The 25,478-nt window shown below is 44.1% G+C and overlaps 1 protein-coding gene across 10 annotated transcripts in view; it reads right to left on the bottom strand.

The window, feature by feature from the left end:
• Window positions 1–25,478, bottom strand: part of PHF20 (PHD finger protein 20) — a 189,335-nt gene that overhangs the window by 126,521 nt on the left and 37,336 nt on the right. The gene's annotated exons all lie outside the window — the stretch shown is intronic.

Genomic DNA, 25,478 nt, shown 5'->3' with positions numbered 1-25,478 from the left:
TTAATAACTAATGAGGCTGGGTACAGTGGCTCACACCTGTAATCCCAGCACTTTGAGAGGCTGAGGCGGGCAGATCACCTGAAGCCTGGAGTTTGAGACCAGCCTGACAAACATGGAGAAACCCTGTCTCTACTAAAAATACAAAATTAGCCGGGCATGGTGGTGCACGCCTGTAATCCCAGCTACTCAGGAAGCTGAGGCAGGAGAATTGCTTAAACCTAGGAGGTGGAGGTTGCGGTGGGCCGAGATCATGCCATTGCACTCCAGCCTGGGCAACAAGAGCGAAACTCTGTCTCAGAAATAAATAAAAAATAAATAAATAAATAAATAAAATAAATAAATAAATAAATAAAACTAATGAGTGCAGCTTACTCTAGGGTTTGTAAACTATCTTTATCTAAGGTATCTCACTTGATCATGCCATGAAGACTTAAGGAGTCATTATTATTACTGCCCCCTTTTTACGTTTGTGGAAATGGAGCCTCAAAGAGAGTGACTAGGAAGAGGCACAGTCAAGATCAATATCTACATCTAACTCTAAATCCAGTGAAGAACCTTCTGCTCTTTTTTCTGAGACGGAATCTAGCTCTGTCGCCCAGGATGGAGTGCAGTGGCATGATCTCGGCTCACCACAAGCTCCACCTCCCAGGTTCACGTCATTCTCCTGCCTCAGCCTCCCAAGTAGCTGGACTACAGGTGCCCACCACCACGCCTGGCTAATTTTTTGTAATTTTAGTAGAGACAGGGTTTCACCGTGTTAGCCAGGATGGTCTCGATCTCCTGACCTCATGAACTGCCTGCCTCAGCCTCCCAAAGTGCTGGGATTACAGGCGCGAGCCACTGCGCCCGACTACGAGCCTTCTGCTCTTAACTGGACTCCACATGTAAACATTCCTGTAGTGACCACATCCACACGGGTGTCTTTTGTCTTAGCCACCTAATAGTCTCCCTAACTGGTGGCTAGCCCAGAATTTGACTAAACTTTCCCCCAGAGGTTGAGCATTCAGACTGCTTCCAGATTCTTTGCTATATAAACAGTGTGTCTGCAGACATAAAGCATCCATTTTACTTCAAGAATCAGAAAATTACCCAGACACGGTGGCACATGCCTGTAATCCCAGCTACTTGGGAGGCTGAGGCAGGAGAATCGCTTGAACCCAGGAGGCAGAGGTTGCGGTGAGCCAAAATCGTACCATTGCACTCCCGCCTGGGCGACAAGAGCGAAACTCTGTCTCAAAAAAAAAAGAATCAGAGCTTGCCTCTATTCCTGGCCCAGGGCACACACCAGAAGCAAAATACTTCTATGCACAAAAGTAACATTTTTAAGCCATCACCAGCCTTTGCTGGAGAGGAGATGGGGATGGAAGATATATTTAGTAAAAAACAAAAGGCTATTAAACTGCAGAAAAACTGCTGTTTTGAATGCCTTAACTCTTTCCCTACCCCTTCACTACTTCCATTAATCAACATCTGATAAAAGAAAGGTCTTAAATGCATCTTTCCTCTGTATCTCAATCATTTCTCACCAGTAACAACTGAACAGTCAGTATATACAAATGACCCCTAAACCCCCTCTATCAGAACCCAGCAGAATGCCTGACACAGAGCCACTCAGCAAATATCTTATGACAGAATGAACACTGCCACTTTTCTGTTACTAAGAAGGATCAAAACACGTCTCTCCCCTGCTTAAATTCTCACTCATTAGTTCAATCTCCCACCACTCCTGTTATCTCTCTGGATTCTCAGAACACACCAAGTTCTTTCAAGCCCTAAATATTTTGCTGATGTTATTCCTTCTGCCTTCTTCCCCTGCCACTCTCTTCCTGGAAATCTTCTCATTCTTTAATTTCACTTCCTTGCATATGCCCTCAAATTACTGGCAACTCTCTTCCTCATCATAACTGCCACCCAACCCTGGTTATTTCAGACTCCACATTCTCCATTTCTGTACCCAGACAGCTAAATATGGCTAGAGAAAACACTCAACATGCTGATGGGTCTCACTTAAAATGCATGTCTAGGCCAGGTGCAGTGGCTCACGCCTGTAGTCCCAGCACTTTGGGAGGCTGAGGCAGGCAGATCACCTGCGGTCAAGAGTTCGAGACCAGCCTGGCCAACATGGCAAAACCCCGTCTCTACTAAAAATACAAAAATTAGTCAAGTGTGGTGGCGGGCACCTGTAATCCCAGCTACTCAGGAGGCTGAGACAGGAGAATCACTTGAACCCAGGAGGTGGAGGATGCAGTGAGCCGAGATCGCGCCACTGTCATCCAGGCTGGGGGACAAGAGCAAAAGTTTGTCTCAAATATACATACATACATACATAAAATGCATATCTGCAAACAGGAATTAAATAGTAATTATCTTTGGGGGTAGGAGAGGGACAAAAAAGCTTCTTGAGCACCCATAATGGTCCATATTCTTGATTTGGGTAGTGGTTACAGAAGTGTATACATGTGTAAAAGTTCATCAAGCTACACACTTAAGATTTATACACTTGGCCGGGCGCGGTGGCTCACGCCTGTAATCCCAGCATTTTGGGAGTCCCAGGCGGGCGGATCACGAGGTCAGGAGATCAAGACCATCCTGGCTAACACAGTGAAATCCCGTCTCTACTAAAAATACAAAAAAAAATTAGCCGGGCGTGGTGGCGGGCGTCTGTGGTTCCAGCTACTTGGGAAGCTGAGGCAGGAGAATGGCGTTAACCCAGGAGGTGGAGCTTGCAGTGAGCCGAGATCGCGCCACTGCACTCCAGCCTGGGCGACAGAGCGAGACTCCATCTCAAAAAAAAAAAAAAAAAAAGATTTATACACTCTACTATAAATTAAAACTCAACAAAAAATATTTTTAAAATAAAAGTATAAGAACTGGGTGCTATAGTGCATGCCTATAGTCCCAACTACATAGGAGGCTGAGGCAAGAGAGCTCCTTGAGCCAAAGAATTGAAGGCTATAGTGTGCTTTCATTGCACTCGTAAATAGCCACTGTTCTCCAGCCTGGGCAACAAAGCAAGATCCCCTCTCTAAAAATAATTAACCTAATTGTAGAGTAGCAATTTTGCACTCTTCTTAATTCAATGTTCTACACTTGTAAGAAGCTAGGAAAATTAATTTCAAAAAAGTTTTTAGCCAGGCATGGCAGCTTACATCTGTAACCCCAATGCTTTGGGAGGCCGAGGCAGGATAACTTGAGACCAGGAATTTGAGGCCTATCATTAGCTACTGAGTACAGCGGAGCCTGAGGAGGGTGTGCAAACTCCTAAATATTTCATACCTTATCTTCTTTCCTCAAACCTAAGCCCTTCCCATCCTGATCTCAGTTTCAGTTTATAATTTTACTTCTTATTGAATGTAAAAAATAGCTGGGCACAGTGGTATGCACCTGCAGTCCCAACTACCCAGGAGGCCTGAAGCAGGACAATCACTTGAGCCCAGGAGTTTGAGTCCAGTCTGGGCAAATACCAAGACTCCCATCTCTTCAAAATACAAACAGGATTCCCATTACTGGTTGGAGTGTAAAATGGTGCAGCTACTATGAAAAACAATTTAGCAGTTCCTCAAAAGGTTAAACAGAATTACCATATGCTCCAACAATTCTATCTTAGGTATATACACATATGATGTAAAATCATATGTCCACAAAAAAGCTTATACACTAATGTGTACTCATAATACCCAAAAAAGAAGAAACATTGTAAATACCCATCAACTGATGAATGGAAAAACAAAATATGGTATATTCATATAATGGAATTATTCATCCACAAAAAGGAATAAAGTACTGATATGTTCTACAACATAGATGAATCTTGAAAATAGCATCCTAAGTGAAAGAAGCTAGTCACCAACTGTATGACTCTGTATCTATGAAATGTCCAGAACAGGCATATACAGAGAGGGAAAGTAAATTCGTGTTTGCCTAGGGCTGGGAAGGGTAGGGAGGAAATAGGGTCTGACTGCTAATGTATATGAGGTTTCTTTTTGGGATAATGAGAATTCTGGAATTAGATAGTGGTGACAATTGTACAACTTTGTAAATACACTGAAAACCATTGAATTATTGAATTGTATGCTTTGAAATGGTAATTTTTTTTTTTTTTTTTTCTTTGAGACAGAGTCTCACTCTGTCACCAGGTTGGAGTGCAATGGCGCGATCTTGGCTCACTGCAACCTCTGCCTCCTAGGTTCAAGCGATTCTCCTGCCTCAGCCTCCCAAGTAGCTGGGACTACAGGCAAGTGCCACCATGCTCGGCTAATTGTTGTATTTTTAGTAGAGATGGGGTTTCACCATGTTGGCCAGGATGATCTTGATCTCTTGACCTCATGATCTGACTGCCTCTGCCTCCCAAAGTGCTGCGATTACAGGCATGAGCCACCGCACCCATCCTAAAAGGGTGAATTTTATAATATGTAAACCATATTTCAATTTCAATTTTTTAAAACAATTAATTTTTTTTTTTTTTTTTTTTGAGACGGAGTCTCGCGCTGTTGCCCAGGCTGGAGTGCAGTGGCCGGATCTCAGCTCACTGCAAGCTCCGCCTCCCGGGTTCACGCCATTCTCCTGCCTCAGCCTCCCGAGTAGCTGGGACTACAGGCGCCCGCCACCTCGCCCGGCAAGTTTTTTGTATTTTTTTTTTTTTTTTTTTTTGAGACGGAGTCTCGCTCTGTCGCCCAGGCTGGAGTGCAGTGGCCGGATCTCGGCTCACTGCAAGCTCCGCCTCCCGGGTTCCCGCCATTCTCCTGCCTCAGCCTCCCAAGTAGCTGGGACTATAGGCGCCGCCACCTCGCCCGGCTAGTTTTTTGTATTTTTTAGTAGAGACGGGGTTTCACCGTGTTAGCCAGGATGGTCTCGATCTCCTGACCTCGTGATCCGCCCATCTCGGCCTCCCAAAGTGCTGGGATTACAGGCTTGAGCCACCGCGCCCGGCTTAAAACAATTAATTTTAAAAAAGGAGGCAAAAAAAAAGAATCCCACCAAGTGCTGGCAACAATGCAGAGCAACTGGAATTCTCATACATTGCTGGTGGAAATGCACAATGGTACAGCAACTCTGAAAAAGTTTGGCAGTTTTTCACGTGGTTAAACATACACTTATATGACCTAGCAATCCAACTCACTGGTATTTATCCAAGAGAAATGATAACTTATATTCTCACAAAAACCTATATACAAATGTTTATTCATATTAACCCAAAACTGGAAACAATCTTTGAACACGTAAACAGATAAGCTGTGGTATATCCATCCAATGGAATACTTACTACTTGGTTCTAAAAGCAACCTTGCATGAGCAAGTATTTTGCTCACGCAAACATACAGGTGAGTTTCAAATGCATTATGCTAAGTTTAAGAAGCCAAATCCAAAAGGCTATGTACTGAATAATTCCATTATAACACAGTATGGAAAAGGCAAAACTGTATAGACAAAGGACAGATCAGTGGGTGACAGGAGCTGGAGGTGCCAGGAGAGGCTAATTACAAAGGGACATGAGAAAATTCTGTGGGTAACAGAAGTGCTTTATATTGTTTCTTTTCTTTCTTCCCCCTTCTTTTTTTTTTTTTTTTTTTTTTTTTGAGACAGGGTCTCGCTCTATCACACAAGCTGGAGTTGGAGTGCAGTGGTGCAATCACAGCTTGCTGCAGCCTTGACCTCCTGGACTCAAGCAATCTTCCTCCCACCCCAGTCTCCTGAGTACCTAAAACTATAGACACACACCACCACACCCAGCTATTATTATTTTTTATTATGTTGTTTTTTTTTTTTTTTTTGAGAGACGAAGTCCCATTATGTTGCCTAGGCTTGCCTTAAACTCCTGGGCTCAAGCAATCCTCCCACCTTGGCCTCCCAAGGTGCTGGGATTATAGGCATGAGCCACCATTCCTGGCCTATATCTGGATTGTGGTGGGGCTTGCGTGAACTGTTGAATTTGGCAAAACTCAACTGTATTCTGAAAACAGCGAATTTTACTATGGGTTGAGCATCTCAAATCCACACATCTAAAATCCAAAACTTTTTGAGCATCAAGTTGTCTTTTTATGAATTTTGTACTTTTCTTATACTTTTGTACCTTTTATGGATTTTGACAAATGTATAACGTACACATACGGATTTTGACAAATGTATAACGTACACATATATGTTATACATTTGTCAAAATCCATAAACAATACAACACCAGCAGCAGACCCTAATGTAAACTATGGTCTTTGGATGGTACTGAGGTGTCAACATAGGTTCATCAACTGTAACAAACGGACCACACTGGTGCAGGATGTTGAAAGTGGGGGAGGCTGGAGGGAGAACATAGGAATATGGGAACTCGGTCCATTCTTTTTTTTAGAAGCAGGGTCTTGCTCTGTCACCCACGTTGGAATGCAGTGGCATAATCATGGCTCACGGAAGCCTCAAACTCCTGGGCTCATGAAATCCTCCAACTCCTGGGCTCATGCAATCCTCCCACCTCAGCTTCGCAAGTAGCTAGGATTACAGGTGCAAGCCACCCCCCACCCCAGTTAATTTGTTTTATTTTTTGTAGAGACAGGGTCTTGCAATGTTGTCCAGGCTGGTCTCAAACTCCTGGGCTCAAGCAATCCTCCTACCTCAGCCTCCCAAAGTGCTGGGATTACAGGCATAAACCACTGTGCTCAGTAAGAACTCTGTACTTTCTGCTCAATTTTGCTGTGAACCTAAAAGTACTCTAAAATATAGCCTATTGTTTAAATTCCATTTACTTATTACCAACTCCCAAATTCTTTTACTTTTTATTTTTTGAAACAGGGTCTTGCTGTTGCCAAGGCTGGAGTATAGCAGCACAATCATAGCTCACTGCAGGCTTGACCTCCCTAGCTCAAGAGATCCTCAGCCTCCCCAGTAGCTGGGACCACAAGTTCACACCACCATGCCCAGCTAGGTTTCTTGGGTTTTTTGTGTGTATATGTGTTGTGAGACAGTCTTACTATGTTGCCCAGGCTAGTCTTGATCTCAGGATTCAAGCGATCCCCCGTTTTGGCCTCCCAAAGTCCTGGGATTACAGGCGTAAGCCACCGTACTCAGCCCAACTCCCAGATGTCTATCTCTAAGCTAGGGCTCACACTTGAACATTTGACTCAGTTATTCAACTATCCATTCAACATCTCCACTTAGTCATCTCAAAGGAATCTCATATATTTAACATGCCCAAAACCAAACTGCTTATCTTCTCCCTAGAACCTGGTTCTACTGAAGTCTACCCCATTTCAAAATGTGGTAATTCCATCTACTGGTACCGAGAGAAAAAGCCGTTGGAGTCATCCTTGACTCTTCTCTATCTCTTACAATGTCGTCAGCAAATCTGTCAGCTGTACCTTCAAAAATTATCCAGACTCTGATCACTTCTCATCAACTCCCCCACTGTTTTTTAGTTCAAACAACTATCATCTTTCATATGGACTAATACAAAAGATCCTTGCTCTTCTTGTTTCTGCTCATGGTTGCATATACTACACACAATAACCACAGCAACTTTTTTTTTTTTTTGAGACAGGGTCTGGCTCTGTCACCTGGGTTGGAGGGCAATGGCACCATCCCAGCTCACTGCAAACTCTGCCCCCCAGGTTCAAGTGATTCTCCCACTTCAACCTCCCAAGTAGCTGGGATCACCATGCTACTTGGGATCACCATGCCTGGCTATTTTTTTGTATTTTTGGTAGAGATGGCATTTTGCTATGTTGCCCAGGCTCACAGCCACCTTTTTTTTTTTTTTTTTGAGATGGAGTTTCACTCTTGTTGCCTAGACTGGAATGCAGTGGCACAATCTCAGCTCACTGTATCCCCCGCCTCCACCTCCCGGGTTCAAGCAATTCTCCTGCCTCAGTCCCCCAAGTACCTGGGATTACAGGTGCCAACACGCCAGGCTAATTTTTTGTATTTTTAGTACATGTTGGCCAGGCTGGTCTCAAACTCCTGGCCTCAAGTGATCCACCCACCTTGGCCTCCCAAACTGCTGGGATTACAGGCGTGAGCCACTGCACCCGGCCCACAGCCACTTTTAATACCTGAAATCAGATAACATCGATTCCCTGTTTAAGACCTTTCAATGACTTACTATCACATTTAGAATAAAGTTCAAACTCCTTATTATGGCCAATCTGGCCCCTGCTGACATTTCTGGGCTCACCTCCTACCTCTGGCCTCTCACTCTCTACCCTCCCAGCCACATGTTCCTGCCCATTATTGCTTAAATGCCCTGCTTGCTCCTATGCCAGGGCTTGTGCCTTGGCTGCCTCTGTCTGCAACCCTCTCTCCCCTGGATACTAACATGACTCACTTCCTCACTTACTTTAGGACTCTATTTAAATGTCTCACTGTCAGAGAGATCTCCTCTGTTCACGCTGTATATTAAAAAAGCAAAACACATACACACACAGAGGCACTCTCTACCACTTGAAAGTACTTATTCCGGCCGGGCGCAGTGGCTTACGCCTGTAATCCCAACACTCTGGGAGGCCAAGGCGGGTGGATCACAAGGTCAGGAGATGGAGACTATCCTGACTAACACAGTAAAACCCCGTCTCTACTAAAAAATACAAAAAATTAGCCGGGCGTGGTGGCAGGCACCTGTAGTCGCAGCTACTCGGGAGGCTGAGGCAGGAGAATGGCGTGAACCTGGGAGGCAGAGCTTGCAGTGAGCCAAGATCGCGCCACTGCACTCCAGCCTGAGGGACCGAACGAGACTCTGTCTCAAAACACACACACACACACACACACACACACACACACACACACACACACACACACAGATGGTGTAAGAAGTAAAGAGGTATGAACCAGAAACTCAGATGTGATCAGTACAAATAATCCTAATGAAAAAGAAACAAAAAACGATTTAAGGACATTATGAAACTCAAATTTTTAAATCCTCTGTACAAGACATGAAAGTAAACTATGATCAACTTAAATAGAAACACAGTAGTGGAAAGGTACCAGAGTGTCAGGAAAGCAACAGACAGAAGGAGCTTTTTCATTGTGTTTGGAGCAAGAACAGGGAAGGCCAGCCTACTGCTTGGAACAGATGGCACATGCCTGACAGATGACAGGAAGAAGGCGAAGGCAGCAGAGCAAGCAGATTCTATTCTATCCACCAAGCATCACTACTAGGAAACTGCAGCCTCTCAGATTTTAGTTCATCTATAAAACCCAGGAAGTAAACAGGGAAGGCAGGGCTGGGCACAGTGGCTCACGCCTGTAACCCCAGCACATTGGAGGCCAAGGCGGGCAGATCACCTGAGGTCAGGAGTTCGAGACCAGTCTGTCCAACATGGTGAAACCACGTCTCTACTAAAAATACAAAAATTAGCTGGGTGTAGTGGTGCATGCCTGTAATTCCAGCTACATGGGAGACTGAGGCAGGAGAATCGCTGGAACCCAGGAGATGGAGACTGCAGTGAACTGAGATACTGCCACTGCTCTCCAGCCTGGGCAACAGAGCAGGACTGCCTCAAAACAAAGCAAAACAAGAACAGGGAAGGCAGGATTACCCCTTCTACAGAGAAGAAAACGGACATGCTGAAAGTTCACCCCAAAGTCGTAGATTAAAAATTAGAATATAGGCCAGGTGCAGTGGCTTATGCCTGTAATCCCAACACTTTGGGAGCCCAAGGTGGGAATATCTCTTGAGCCCAGAGTTTGAGACTAGCCTGAGCAACACAGCGAGACTCAGTCTCTATAACAAATACGAAAATGAGCCAGGTGCAGTGGCATGCACCTGTAGTCCCGGCCTACTCAGGAGGCTGAGGTGGGAGGATCACTTGAGCCCAAGAGTTCAAGGCTGTAGTTATGATCACACCACTGTACTTCAGCCTAGGTGACAGAACAAAACTCTGTCTCAAAAATGCTAGGCCACGCACCTGTAATCCCAGCACTTTGGGAGGACGAGGCGGGTGCACTGCTTGAGCCCAGAAGTTTAAGACCAGCCTGGGCAACATGGCAAAACCTCATTTCTACAAAAAATACAAAACTTGGCCAGGGGTGGTAGCACATGCCTGTAGTCCCAGCTACTCAGGAGGCTGAAGTAGGAGGATCACGGCTCGATGCAGCCTCAACCTCTAAGGCTCAAGCAATCCTCCCACCTTGGCTAATTTTTTGTTTGTTTTGTTTTTTGAGACAGAGTCTTGCTCTGTCACCCAGGCTAAAGTGCAGTGCCTTAATTTCGGCTCACTGCAACCTCCACCTCCTGGGTTCAAGCAAGCTTCCCACCTCAACCTCCTGAGTAGCTAGGATTACAGGTGTGTGCCACCATGCCTGGCTAATTTTTTTGTAATTTTAGTAGAGACGAAGTTTCACCATGTTGGCCAGGCTGGTCTCAAACTCTGGAACTCAAGTGATCTGCCCACCATGGCCTCCCAAAGTGCTGGGATTACAGGTGTGAGCCACCATGCCTGTGATTTAATTATAATTAAATGTACGCTTTAATTATAAAAATATAATTTTTATATTTTTTGTAGAGATGGAGTTTTGTCATGTTGCCCAGGCTCATCTTGAACTCCTGGGCTCAAGTGATCTGCCTACTTCAGCCTCTAAACATGCTAGGATTACAGGCATAAGCCACAACGCCTAGCCAAAAATAATTTTATTTTTTAAATTTTTTTGAGACAGGGTTTCACTCTGTCACCCAGGATGCAATGCAGTGGCACGATCTAGGCTCACTGCAACCTCTGCTTCCTGGGCTCAAAAGATTCTCCAGCCTGTCTCCTGAATAGCTGGGACTACAGTCAGGAGCTACCAACACCCAGCTAACTTTTGTATTTTTTGTAGAGACAGTGTTTTGCTATGTTGCCCCAGGTTGTTGTTGAACTCCTGAGCTCAAAGCAATATGCCCACCTTGCCCTTCCAAAGTGCTGGGATTATAGGTGTGGGCCACCATGCCTGGCCCCAAAAATAATTTACATGCAAAATAGGCCGGGTGCAGTGGCTCACTCCTGTAATCCCAGTACTTTGGGAAGACGAGGTGGGTGGATCACCTGAGGTCAGGAGTTCAAGACTAGCCTGGCCAACCTACTGAAACCCCGTCTTTACTAAAAATACAAAAATTAGCTGGGCATAGTGGTGGGGGTCCATAATCCCTGCTATTTGGGAGGCTGAGGCAAGAGACTCTCTTGAACCCAGGAGGCAGAGGTTGCAGTGAGCCAAGATCCACCATTGCACTCCAGCCTGGGTGACAGAATGAGATTCCATCTTAAATAAATAAATAAATAAATAAATAAATGCAGAAATAAAATTAGACTGCAGGAGTTTTTGTTGTTTTGTCGTTGTTGTTGTTGTTGTTTAAAGAACTGTTAGTTCATATAACAGATTAAAAAAAAAAAAAAACACTCATGGCCAGGCACAGTGGCTCATGGCTGTAATCCCAGCACTTTGGGAGGCTGAGGAGGGCAGATCACTTTGGGAGGCTGAGGAGGGCAGGTCAGGAGTTCGAGACCAGCCTGAACAACATGGTGAAATCTCGTCTCTACTAAAAATACAAAAAATTAGCCGGGCATGGTGGCGCGTGCCTGTAATCCCAGCTACTCACGAGGCTGAGACAGGAGAATCGCTAGAACCCGGGAGGCAGAGGTTGCAGTGAGCCAAGATTGCACACTGCACTCCAGCCTGGGCAGCAGAGCAAGACTCCACCTCAAAGAAAAAAAAAAAAAAAAAACTCATTTAATTTTGGATTAAGTTTATGACATAAATCGGCCGGGCGTAGTGGCTCACGCCTATAATTCCAGTACTTTGGGAGGCTGAGGAGGTCGGATCTTGAGGTCAGGAGTTCAAAACTAGCCTGGCCAACATAGTGAAATCCCATCTCTACTAAAAATACAAAATAAAATTAGCTGGGCGTGGTGGCAGGCACCTGTAATCCCAGCTACATGGGAGGCTGAGTCTGGAGAATCACTTGAACCCTAGAGGCAGAGGTTGCAGTGACCAGAGATCGCATCATTGCACTCCAGCCTGGAGGACAAGAACGAAACTCCGTCTCAAAAAAAAAAACTTAAAAAAAAAAAAAAAGTATGTGACATAAATCAAATATAATTTATCCTGAGTAAGATGTACATTTTTCACCAGGCGCAGTGGCTCATGCCTGTAATCCCAGCACTTTGCGAGGCCAAGGCCGGGGGATCACAAGGTCAGGAGAACGAGATCATCCTGGCTAACATGGTGAAACCTCGTCTCTAATAAAAATACAAAAAAAGGCCGGGCGCGGTGGCTCAAGCCTGTAATCCCAGCACTTTGGGAGGCCGAGACGGGCGGATCACGAGGTCAGGAGATCGAGACCATCCTGGCTAACACGGTGAAACCCCGTCTCTACTAAAAAATACAAAAAACTAGCCGGGCGAGGTGGCGGGCGCCTGTAGTCCCAGCTACTGGGGAGGCTGAGGCAGGAGAATTGCGTGAACCCGGGAGGCGGAGCTTGCAGTGAGCTGAGATCCGGCCACTGCACTCCAGACTGGGCGACAGAGTGAGACTCCGTCTCAAAAAAAAAAAAAAAACAAATTAGCCAGGCTTAATGGCGGGCGCCTGTAGTCCCAGCTGCTCGGGAGGCTGAGGCGGAGCTTGCAGTGAGCCAAAATCGCACCACTGCACCCCAGCCTGGTCCACAGAGCAAGGCACCGCCTCAAAAAAACAAAAAAAAAAAACAAAAAACACACACACATTTTTCAAAAGTCACAAAAACCTTAAACTTCACTCAGTGTACTTGTTAATAGTAATATTAATATTGTAACTTTAAAACTATTTCACATGTAACACAGAATAAGGCAAATAGGTTAAAGTATGACTAGGAACAAAGATTTTTGGGCCAGGCGCGGTGGCTCACGCCTGTAATCCCAGCACTTTGGGAGGCCAAGGCGGGTGGAACACGAGGTCAAGAGATCGAGACCACCCTGGCTAACACAGTGAAACCCTGACTCTACTAAAAATACAAAAAATTAGCCAGGTGTGGTGGCATGCGCCTGTAGTCCCAGCTACTCAGGAGGCTGAGGCGGGAGAATTGCTTGAACCAGGAAGGTGGAGGTTGCAGTGAGCTGAGATCGCTCACACTACACTCCAGCCTGGGCGACACAGCAAGACTCCGTCTCAAAAAAAGAAAAAGAAAACAAGAATTACAGGCACATGCCACCATGTCTAGCTAATTTTTTGTATTTTAAGTAGAGACATGGTTTCGCCATAACGGCCAGGCTGGTCTCCAACTCCTGACCTCAAGTGATCTACCCACCTCAGCCTCTCAAAGTGCCAGGATTATAGGCATGAGTCACCACGCCTGGCCATATTTTGAGTTTCATTTAGCATAGTTACACCATGCATATTCTATTTGTTAGTTATTTTTGTTTCATCTATTTATTTACTATTTATTATTTTTCGGGGGACAAGGGTCGGAGTCTCCCTCTGTCGCCCAGGCTGGATTGGCTCACTGCAACTTCTGCCTCCTTTGATTCAAGCGATTTCCCTGCCTCAGCCTCCCAAGCAGCTGGGATTACAGGCACCTGCCACCACACCCGGCTAATTTTTGTATTTTTAGTGGAGACAGGGTTTCATCATGTCGGCCAGTTTGGTCTCAAACTCCTGACCTCAGGTGATCTGCCCTCCTTGGTCTCCCAAAGTGCTGGGATTACAGGCGTGAGCTACTATGCGTGGCCTATTTATTTATTTTTGAGACAGTGTCTCACTCTGTTACCCAGGCCTGATATTTCCAACTTAAATTTAACATTATAGGCCGGGCGCAGCAGTTCACGCCTGTAATCCCAGCACTTTGGGAGGCCAAGGCAGGCAGATCACTTGAGGTCAGGAGTTCGAGACCAGCCTGGCCAAGAGGGTGGAAACTCCATCTCTACTAAAAATACAAAATTGGCCAGGGATGGTGGCATGCGCCTGTAGTCCCAGCTACTTGGGAGGATGAGGCAGGAGAATCACTTGAACTCAGGAGGCGGAGGTTGCAGTGAGCTGAGATTGTACCACTGCACTCCAGCCTGGGCAACAGAGCAAGACTATCTCAAAAAAATAAATAAATAAATTGGAAATATCAAAGTGAACTCACAATTTTTCAAAAAATAGATCTCTTATCTCCATCTACTAAAAAGTCATTTTAAGACAATGACATCCTAGCAGCAGTAAACACACCCAGTGCCCAGAGCTAAATTCCTTTTTTTTAAAACCAATGTTTTATTTTATTTATTTATTTATTTTATTTATTTAGAGATAGAGTCTTGCTCTTATCACCCAAGCAGTGGTGTGATCATAGCTAACTGCAGCCTCAACTTCAGAGGTCAATTTCTTTTTTTTTCTTTTTTTTTTTTGAGACAGAGTCTCTGTCACCCAGGCTGGAGTGCAACGGCATGATCTTGGCTCACACACAGGCTGGAGTGCAATGGCACTATCTCGGCTCACTGCAACCTCCGCCTCCCAGGCTCAAGCAATTCTCCTGCCTCAGCCTCCTGAGTAGCTGAGACTACAAGTGCGTGACACCACACCTGGCTAATTTTTGTATTTTTCGTAAAGACAGGGTTTCACTATGTTGGTCAGGCTGGTCTGGAACTCCTAATCTTGTGATCCACCCACCTGGGCCTCCCAAAGTGCTGGGATTACAGGCATGAGCCACTATGCCCAGCTGAGAGGTCAATTTCTAAATACCCTTTCCTAATTAAAGAAACCAAGCCTTGGAGAACCGGCTGCATCCAGGGTCTGGAATAGGAAAAGTAGAAGGTAAGTTTGGGGTTTCTAATAGTGCCAGAAAACAAGAAAATGCTAAGGGATTAGCAGGAATGTGTCAAAAGAACAAAGGAGCTAGTTTAAACAGCCTCCACTGGCCAAATTTAGGATAATTTTAGCACAAAAAATAACACTAATAATGAATGGAAGTGACTACACCACCACACTGAATAATCTTATCCCTAAGTGCACTTTAAAAGAATAAAAATGAAAGTTCTTCTTACAGAAGAACATCAGCTAATATAACAGAATGACAAAACTAGAAAATTACCATTTTTCCATCTCCAGTGTAATAACGGATTCAGGCAGGGATCATCAATGGATGCTAAATCATTAGGTGAATGGTGTGGGGGGATAATAGGATACTGACACATACCACAGTATCCCCACAGATTATCTACTACTTGCACAAGGAAAAAATACACCTTTATAATGGTGAGAGATGGAAGTCATTACCTTATCCAAGTGATACACGGAACAGTGGGACGACCTAGCTTTATGTGTCCCCCGATGTGATGCAATATGAAACACACGGCATTACTACTGAAACACTCTGCAAAAAAAATGTTTAATCTGAAGTCTAGACCTCATTTCCAGTTTACAGGAAATAGAAGAGAATACAAGAAACAAGTTAAACTCACCATGATAAAACAATGTGACCAAACCAGAATGTGGGACATTCTAAGAAACAACTGTTCAGAACTCTTAAAAATTAAATAAACAATGTTGTGAAGGGGAAAAAAGTGGGAAGGGAGAAAGATTATCACAGAATCAAAGCAACTAAAGAGACATAAAAATAAAAAAGTAATGTGGATCCTGTCTGGAAAAACACTATAAGGGACATTTTTGGAACAACATCTGAATATCTCTGGATATTAGATATTATATAATTATTGCTAAATTAAATAAGTATATAAAGCAAATGGGTTAACAATTAGTGAATACAGGGGGAAGGTATAATGTTCTCTCAATTTTTCATTATGTTAGAAAATTTTTTTAATTAAAAAGCAGGGACTGGGCTGGGCACAGTGGCACGTGCCTGTAATCCCAGCACGTTGGGAGGCCGAGGCAGGTGGATCACCTGAGGTCAGGAGTTCACAACTAACCTAACATGATGAAACCCTATCCCTACTAAACACAAAAAAATTAGGTGGGCATGGTGGCGCATGCGTGTAATCCGAGCTACTTGGGAGGCTGAGACAGAAGAATTGCTTGTACCAGGGAGGTGGAGGTTGCAGTGAACCAAGATTGTGCCATTGCACTCCAACCTAGGCAACAAAAGCAAAACTCCATCTCAAAAAAAAAAAAAAGCTGGGACTTAGTTACTTTAGGGCCCAAAAATAAGAACAAATAATTCAAAGATTCAGAGGCAAAAAGTCACATGGAAATAAGTAATTAAAAAGTGGGCCCTAGGCCACGCGGTGGCTCACGCCTGTAATCCCAGCACTTTGAGAGGCCAAAGCGGGCAGATCATGAGGTCAGGAGATCGAGACCATCCTGGCCAACATGGTGAAACCCCATGTCTACTAAAAATACAAAAATTAGCTGGGAGTGGTGGCGTGCACCTGTAGTCCCAGCTACTCGGGAGGTTGAGGCAGAAGAATCACTTGAACCCTGGAGGCGGAGGTTGCAGTGAGCCAAGATCACGCCACTGCACTCCAGCCTGGCGACAGAGTAAGACTCTGTCTCAAAAAAAAAAGTGGACCCTAATTCCCACACATTTCATTTCGATGGACTGAAAATACACACATACACATACAGAGACACAGACACACACAAAAAAATATGGTTCTACCTTGCAGCAATACTACCTACTATAATGTAAACAAATCACTTATCAGGGTGAAAAGATAACCACTTTCAGTCTAGAGATAATAAAACAAACTCTCCATTATTTTTGGCAAAGCATTCAAAGTCAAAGATTTTACCAAACAATGTCCAGTACTCTAGATTAGGAAATCAGGTGAACATTATCAGAATGCGTTTTCCAGTGTTTTGTTTTGTTTTTTAATTTAGGAGTCAGGAACATTCAGACACTCAAGAAAAATTTGGTTATTACAAAAATGCTATGAACCCAGTCTACTTTGATTCAAACCCTAGTCCTACCACTGTGTGACCTTGGGCAAATAACTTCACCTCTCTGAGTCTCCTTTTTCTTACTGCTAAAATGAGGCTCATAAGAACACCCACGTGAGGGTACTCACCCACCTGAAGATGGGTAGTCTCCCTCTCAGTGTGGCAGGGCTTTTATGGGCTCGGAACGGGGAATGCATGCTGATTGGTTTGTGAGTATGCCAAAAAGGCTAAAACAAAGGCATCACTCAAAGGTGGAGATGACAGTGTAAAAAACCAATCAGGGAAGGGTAAATACATGTAAAATAGGTGAAGGGTGGGGATCAATCAGAGGAAACCTTGCCAAATGGGAAGAGAGGTTCTCAATCCAGTACATGGATTTACTCGGGACTTGTAGCTTGGCTTTCAGGCTTTAAACTATCCTTGGAGACCAGGCACAGCGGCTCATGCCTATAATCCCAGCACTTTGGGAGGCCGAGGTGGGCAGATCACCTGAGGTCACGAGTTTGAGACCAGCCTGGCCAATATAGTGAAACCCCGTCTCTACTAGAAATACAAAAATTAGCTGGGTGTGGTGGACCTGCCTGTAGTCCCAGCTACTTGGGAGGCTGAGGCAGGAGAATCACTTGAACACAGGAGGCGGAAGTTGCAGTGAGCCGAGATCGCGCCACTGCATTCCAGCCTAGGCGACAAGAGCAAAACTCCATCTCAAAAAATAAATAAACAAACTGTCCTTGGTTTGACAGTCAGGTTTCAGTAGGGAACTGTCCCTATCTGCCTAGGCATTTGACTGCCACCTGCAGCTATCAGCTCAATTGCAGCTCACTACAACCTCAAACTACTGAGCTCAAGCAGTCCTCCTGCCTCAGTCTCCCAAGTAGCTGGGACTACAGGCATGTGCCACTATGCCCAGAAATTTTTTTTTTTTTTTTTTGAGACAGGGTCTCATTATATTGTCCAGGCTGGTCTTGAAATCCTTGACTCAAGCAATCCTCCCACTTCAGCCTCCCTAAGTGCTGGGATTACAGGCATGAGTCACCATGCCCAGCTGGATTATCTTTTTTTATTTTTTTGAGACAAAGTTTTGCTCTGTCACCCAGGCTGGAGTGTAGTGGCACAATCTCAGCTCACTGCAACCTCCACCTCCCAGGTTCAAACGATTCTCCTGCCTCAGCCTCCCAAGTAGCTGGGACTATAGGCACACACCACCATGCCTGACTGATTTTTGTACTTTTAGTAGAGACAGGGTTTCACCATTTTGGCCAGGATGGTCTCGAACTCCTGACCTCAGGTGGTCCACCAGCCTTGGCCTCCCAAAATGCTGGGATTCCAGGTGTGAGCCACCACATCTGGCCAAATGTTAAGTTTAAAATTTGTTCCTAGAAATTTGTACAAGATGTCCATAATGTTTTCCTCTTTTCCAGTAAAGACATGGTTAAGAAAAAAAAAAAATTGGGCCAGGCGCACTGGCTCACACTGGTAATCCCAGCACTTTGGGAGGCCGAGGCAGGCGGATTACCTGAGGTCAGGAGTTCGAGACCAGCCTGGCCAATATGGTAAAACCTCGTCTCTACTAAAAATATAAAAATTAGCCAGGCATGGTAGCAGGCCCTTGTAGTCCCAGCAACTCGGGAGGCTGAGGCAGGAGAATCCCTTGAACCCGGGAGACAGAGATTACAGTGAGCCAAGATTGTGCCACTGCACTCCAGCCTGGGCGACGGAGCAAGACTCCGTATCAAAAAAAAAAAAAAAAGAAAAGAAAAGAAAAAAAGAAAGTGTTCCAGAAAATAATGGAAAAAACTACCCTACTCATTTTCTAAGACTAGTATAATAATAAACACGAAAACTGAATACAGACTACACAAGAGATCAAAAACCAAAAGTATAATGAACATGGATATCAAAATCCCAAATAAAAGCTTAGTAAACTAAATCTAATAATTTATTATATAAATGACCTAAAAGGCTTATCCAGGAACACAAGCAAGAATTGTTCAACATTACAAAACCTGTTAATGTCATATACCATACTAATAAAGGGGAAGCAAAATTTTAAAAAATAAAGATTAGGCCAGGCACGGTAGCTCATGCCTATGGTCCCAGCACTTTGAGAGGCCGAGGCAGGTGGATTACGAGGTCAGGAGATCGAGACCATCCTGGCTGGCTAACATGGTGAAATCCCATCTCTACTAAAAATAGAAAAAATTAGCTGGGCCTGGTGGCAGGTGCCTGTAGTCCCAGCTACTCGGGAGGCTGAGGCAAGAGAATGGCAGGAGAACGGCGTGAACCCGGGAGGCGGAGCTTGCAGTGAGCTGAGATGTGCCACTGCATTCCAGCCTGGGCGACAGGGTGAGGCCCCACCTCAAAAAAAAAAAAAGTAATAATAATAATAAAGATTAAAGGAGAAAATAGGCATGGTCAATTAATTAGATGCCCGAAAGCATTAAATTCAACATTACTCAGGCTGAAAAAAAAAAAAAACACTTCCAGCAAACAAGGATTAGGCAGGAACTTCTTTAATCTGATTAAACACATCTACCATGATCCTATGATAAACATCATACTTAATGGTGAAATCTCGGATGTGTTCCCGTTAAAGTCAAACAACAAACTATGGAAAGCTGCTATCATCACGACCATTTAACATCTTGCTGCTATGATCCTGGTCAATGAACACAGAAGGGAAAATGGGAAGGAAAGAAAAAAAGTAAGGAAGGAAGGAAAAGAAATGAGAAGCAGAGGATTAGAAAGGAAGAGGCAAAATAGTTGTTTGCAGATACATGATGGTCTATGTAGAAAATCCAAAAGAACCATTAAGATGAACATGAAAATGGAGAAAGATTTCTGTGTAAGACCAGATACAAGACTCAATAACGATAAAGACTCATGTACCCATTACACATGGCCGCTTGGCTGCTTTTGCTTCCTCTATCTTCCCACCCTTTTCCCCCTTCATATTATCTCCTTTTCCTTCCTACTGCCTATATAATCCAGAATCTTCATATTATCTTGAAGCAAATCACAACATATCATTTTATTCATAAATGTAGGTATATAATCTCTAAGAAACAAGAACTCTTAAAACACAAAATTACAATATCATTTCCAATTCTAAAATGTTAACAATGATTCTTTAATATTAAATAACCAATCAATGTTCAAACTTCCAACAATCTCATTAATGTCATAAATCTTTTTTTTTTTTTTGAGACGGAGTCTCGCTCTGCCGCCCAGGCTGGAGTGCAGTGGCCGGATCTCAGCTCACTGCAAGCTCCGCCTCCCGGGTTTACGCCATTCTCCTGCCTCAGCCTCCCGAGTAGCTGGGACTTACAGGCGCCCGCCACCTCGCCCGGCTAGTTTTTTGTATTTTTTAGTAGAGACGGGGTTTCACCGTGTTAGCCAGGATGGTCTCGATCTCCTGACCTCGTGATCCGCCCGTCTCGGCCTCCCAAAGTGCTGGGATTACAGGCTTGAGCCACCGCGCCCGGCCAAGAATCTTCATATTATCTTGAAGCAAATCACAACATATCATTTTATTCATAAATGTAGGTATATAATCTCTAAGAAACAAGAACTCTTAAAACACAAAATTACAATATCGTTTCCAATTCTAAAATGTTAACAATGATTCTTTAATATCAAATAACCAATCAATGTTCAAACTTCCAACAATCTCATTAATGTCATAAATCTTTTTTAAGCACTCTGTTTTTGTTTTCGAACTGTATAAAATCCACACACTGAATTCAACACTGAATTAACAACAATATTCCTTCAGGCCAGCAATAACCAAAGAGAAAAAACATAATACAAAAAGATCCAGCCGGGTGCAGTGGCTCATGCCTGTTATCCCAGCACTTTGGGAGGCCGAGGTGAGCAGATCATCTGAGGTTGGGAGTTCACGACCAGCCTGGCCAAAATGGCGAAACCCCGTCTCTACTAAAACATACAAAAATTAGCCAGGCGTGGTGGCAGGTGTCTGTAATCCCAGCTACTCGGGAGGCTGAGGCGGGAAGAACTGCTTGAATTTGGGAGGCGGAGGTTGCAGTGAGCCCAAATCGCTTTACTGCACTTCAGCCTGGGCAACAGAGCAAGACTCCATCTCAAAAAAAAAAAAAAAAGAAAGATCCATTCATAAAAGCAACAAAAACTAGACAATACTTAGGAATAAATCTAACAGATAATATGCAAAATATTTATGGCAGCTACAAAACATCACTAAAGTTCATAAAGTAAAACATGAATAACTATAAAGATACATTTTCATGAATGAAAACTTTTTATCAAGATACCACTTAAATACAATTTATTTCAAAACTCCAAAAACACTTTTCAAGAAACTCAACAATACTACAAAAATTCATATTAAAGAGTAAAGGTCTAAGAATACAACAAATAAAATAAAATAAAACCTGTCTTACCAGATATCAAGAGTGATGTTAAAGCAATATCAATTAAATAATGTGTTATTATAAGCACAGGAATAAACATAAATCAATGTAATAGACTAAAGAGCTGAGAACATGCCTATGTATATATGAAGCTTAATACATACAAGTGATATTGCAGATCAGTGGGGAAAGGATGGACTATTCTAAACATGATATTGGGGCAACTGGTTATTCACTGAATTAAAAAATAATAATTAGATACAAGTTCATACCATACATAAAATGAATTCCAGGTGGATTAAAAACCTAAATATGCGCCAGGCATGGTGACTCACGCTTGTAATCCCAGCACTTTGGGAAGCCAAGGCAGGTGGAACACTTGAGGTCAGGAATTCAAGACCAGCTTGGCCAACATAGTGAAACCTCATCTCTACTAAAGATACAAAAAATTAGCCTAGCATGATGGTATGTGCTGGTAGTCCCATATGTTCAGAAGGCTAAGTGAGAGGATCACCTGAGCCTGGAAGTCAAGGCTGCAATGAGTTGTAACTGCACCACTAAACTCCAGCCTAGGCAACAGAGTGAGACACTATATCAAAAAAAAAAAAGGCTAGGCATGGTGGCTCATGCTTGTAATCCCAGCACTTTGGGGGGCCAAGGGGGGTAGATCACAAGGTCAGGAGTTCAAGACCAGCCTGGCCAACACAGTGAAACCCCATCTCTACTAAAAATACAAAAATTAGCTGGTATGGTGGCAGGTGTCTGTAATCCCAGTTACTGGGGAGGCTGAGGCAGGAGAATTGCTTGAACCCGGGAGGCAGAAGTTGCAGTGAGCTGAGATCGTGAGTGAGTGCAGTGAGCCACTGCACTCCAGACTGGGCAACAGAGCAAGACTCCGTCCCAAACAAAAAAAAAGAACAGAAAAAAATACCAGAGTATAATGCATGTATTAAGGTTAAATACTACTTCATAAAATTTGTATTTCAGTTAAATGTATATAGGTCAGGTATGGTGACTCATGCCTGTAACCCCAGTATTTTGGGAGGCCAAGGTAGGAGGATCACCGGAGCCCAGGAATTCAAGACTAGCCTTGGCAACATAGTGAGACCTCATCTCTACTAAAAATTTAAAAATTAATCAGGCATGGTGGCACGTGCCTGTGGTCCCAGTTGAAGCAGGAGGACTGCTTAAGCCAAGGGAGGTCAAAGCTGCAATGAGCTGTGTTCCCACCACCGCACTCCAACCTGAGCAACAGAGTGAGACCTTGTCTCAAAAAATAAAAATAGGCCAGGCGCAGTGGCTCTGGTCTGTGGTCCCAGCACTTTGGGAGGCCGAGTTGGGCGGATCGCCTGAGGTCAGGAGTTCAAGACCAGCCTTGGCCAACATGGTGAAACCCTGGCTCTACTAAAAATTAAAAAAAAAAAATAGGCATGGTGGCGCACACCTGTAATCCCACATACTCAGGAGGCTGAGGCACAAGAATCACTTGAACCTGGGAAGCGGAGGTTGCAGTGAGCGAAGATCACACCTCTGCACTACAGCCTGGGCAACAAAGTGAGATGCTGTCTCAACACCGTTTCAAAAAAAAATAATAAAAACAAAATAAAAATAAATTTGTATGTACATATGGGTGAGTACCAAACTGGATTTAAAATACATTTCTTACTGTAGGTTGTGGTCAAAAGCCACTGCCCAAGTAAAAGTCTGTGTATGTGCACAAAGAGACATTCACAGCAGCACTGTGTCTCAGGTGAAAAACTGGAATTTAAGCATCCATTTAAAATAAAAAAAAATACAATAAAAATAAAAAATAAGTAAACGGTCCAGGAGCAGTGGCTCACTCCTGTAATCCCAGCACTTTGGGAAGCCAAGGTGGGTGGATCACCTGAGGTCACAAATTTGAGACCAGTCTGGCTAATATGGTGAAACCCCGTCTCTACTAAAAATACATAAATTAGCCAGGCAAGGTGGTGGGCACCTGTAATCTCAGCTACTCGGGAGGCTGAGGCAGGAGAATTGCTTGAACCCAGGAGGTGGATGTTGCAATGAGCCAAGACTGTGCCACCACACTCCAGCCTGGGTGACAGAGCTAGATTCCATCATAAATAAATAAATAAATAAACAAACAAACAAACAAACAAATGCCCATTAGTAAGGGACTAAACAAACCGTGGTATATTCATACAATAAAACTCTATACAGAAGTTAAGATGTAGTCCCAGCTACATGGAGGGCTAAGGCAGGAGGATCACTTGAGCCCAGGAGTTGGAGGCCACAGTGAACTATGATTGTGCCATTACACTCCAGCTTGAGCAATAGAGTAAGACCCTATCTCAGGGGTCGGGGGGTGGGTGCGGAGTTAAGTATGGGTAAATCACAAAAATATACTGAATATAAAAAACAAAGACACAGAAAAAAAGCAAGCTGTATGATACTACTTACATAATATATACATACACACAGTATATAATATATATACACACACACATATATATACACTAAAACCAAAAAAGGAACTAATTATAGATAATACAAACAGCCCAAAAACAGGCCAGGCTTGGTGGCTCACACCTGTAATCCCAGCACTTTGGGAGGCCAAGGTGGGCAAATCATCTGAGATCAGGAGTTGGAGACCAGCCTGGCCAACATGGTGAAACCCTGTCTTTACTAAAAATACAAAAAATTGGCCGGGCGTAGTGGTGCGTGCCTGTAATCTCAGCTACTCAGGAAGCAGAGGCAGGAGAATTGCTTGAACCCAGGAGGTGAAGGCTGCAGTGACCCGAGATCACACCACTGCACTCCAGCCTGAATGAAAGAGCAAGACTCTTGTCTCGAACAAAAAAAAAAATAGCCCAAAAACAACTGTGTTAAAAGTGTACCTAATTGGCCGGGCGCGGTGGCTCAAGCCTGTAATCCCAGCACTTTGGGAGGCCGAGACGGGCGGATCACGAGGTCAGCAGATCGAGACCATCCTGGCTAACCCAGTGAAACCCTGTCTCTACTAAAAAATACAAAAAACTAGCTGGGCGAGGTGGCGGGCGCCTGTAGTCCCAGCTACTCGGGAGGCTGAGGCAGGAGAATGGCGTAAACCCGGGAGGCCGAGCTTGCAGTGAACTGAGATCCGGCCACTGCACTCCAGCCTGGGCGACATAGCGAGACTCTGTCTCAAAAAAAAAAAAAAAAAAAAAAAAAAAAAAAAAAAGTGTACCTAACTACACTTTCAATAATAAAAAAATATATTTTTTCTTTTTTTCGAGATGGAGTCTCGCTCAGTCACCTAGGCTAGAGTGCAGTGGCGTGATCTTGGCGCACTGCAGCCTCCACCTCCCAGGTTCAAGTGATTCTCCTGCTTCAGCCTCCCAAGTAGCTAGGACTACATGCGTACGCCACCATGCCCGGCTAATTTTTATATTTTTAGTAAAGACAGGGTTTCCCTATGTTGGCCAGGCTGGTCTTGAACTCCTGATCTCATGATTCGCCCACCTCAGCCTCCCAAAGTGCTGAGATTACAGGCGTGAGCCACCATGCCCGGCCAAGTGTACCTAATTCTCATAGCAAAGACAGTTTTCTGCACCAACTGCTTCCATTCCTCTCTTCTCCTGTCTTATCTTCCTACACCTGAAGAGCTGGTCAATCTATTTTGAAAGAAACTCAAAAAGGGTTAAACTCTTCCTTCTTTAACTCAAAAAGGAACCAGCAAGGCATGATGGCACACATCTGCAATACCAACTACTCGGCAGGCATAAGCATGAGAAATGCTTGAACCTGAGAGGCAGAGGTTGCAGTGAGCCAAGATCTGCCTGGTGACAGAGTGAGACTCCGTCTCAAAAAAAAAAAAAAACCCCTTAGAGAAGTGTAGGTTCTGAAAACACCCCTCACATTGAGCACCAACAAAAGACCAAATTCTAGGATGCCCTCAACCACAACAATCACTTCACAGTCTATAAGGTCTTTCCCTAAATATTCCATCATTTGATTCTCAGAATAACCCTATGAGGTCAATATTACCAATACCCACATTTATAGATAAGCCAATGCACAAAGCAGCTAATTACCAGCCAGAGGTCACAAGTCAATGACACAGTTGAGACTATAACGCCTCAGCTTCTGAACCTAATCACCCTGACAGTGTGCCCTTATGTGATGACTCTATTTCAACATACAGTCATCATGCCCAGAAACAGGATGGGGTGTTCACAACACATGAGCTGCTCCAATCAAACCCCTTTTTCTTCACTATTCCATCCCTGATCTTTCTCTCCTCTTTTTTCAGACAGGCAGCCAAGAGCA

This window comes from Macaca fascicularis, chromosome 10 (assembly GCF_037993035.2).
Source record: "Macaca fascicularis isolate 582-1 chromosome 10, T2T-MFA8v1.1".
NCBI classification, from domain to species: Eukaryota; Metazoa; Chordata; class Mammalia; order Primates; family Cercopithecidae; genus Macaca; species Macaca fascicularis.
Note: the sequence above shows the minus strand (reverse complement) of the source record. Positions and strands in the feature narration are given on the sequence as shown.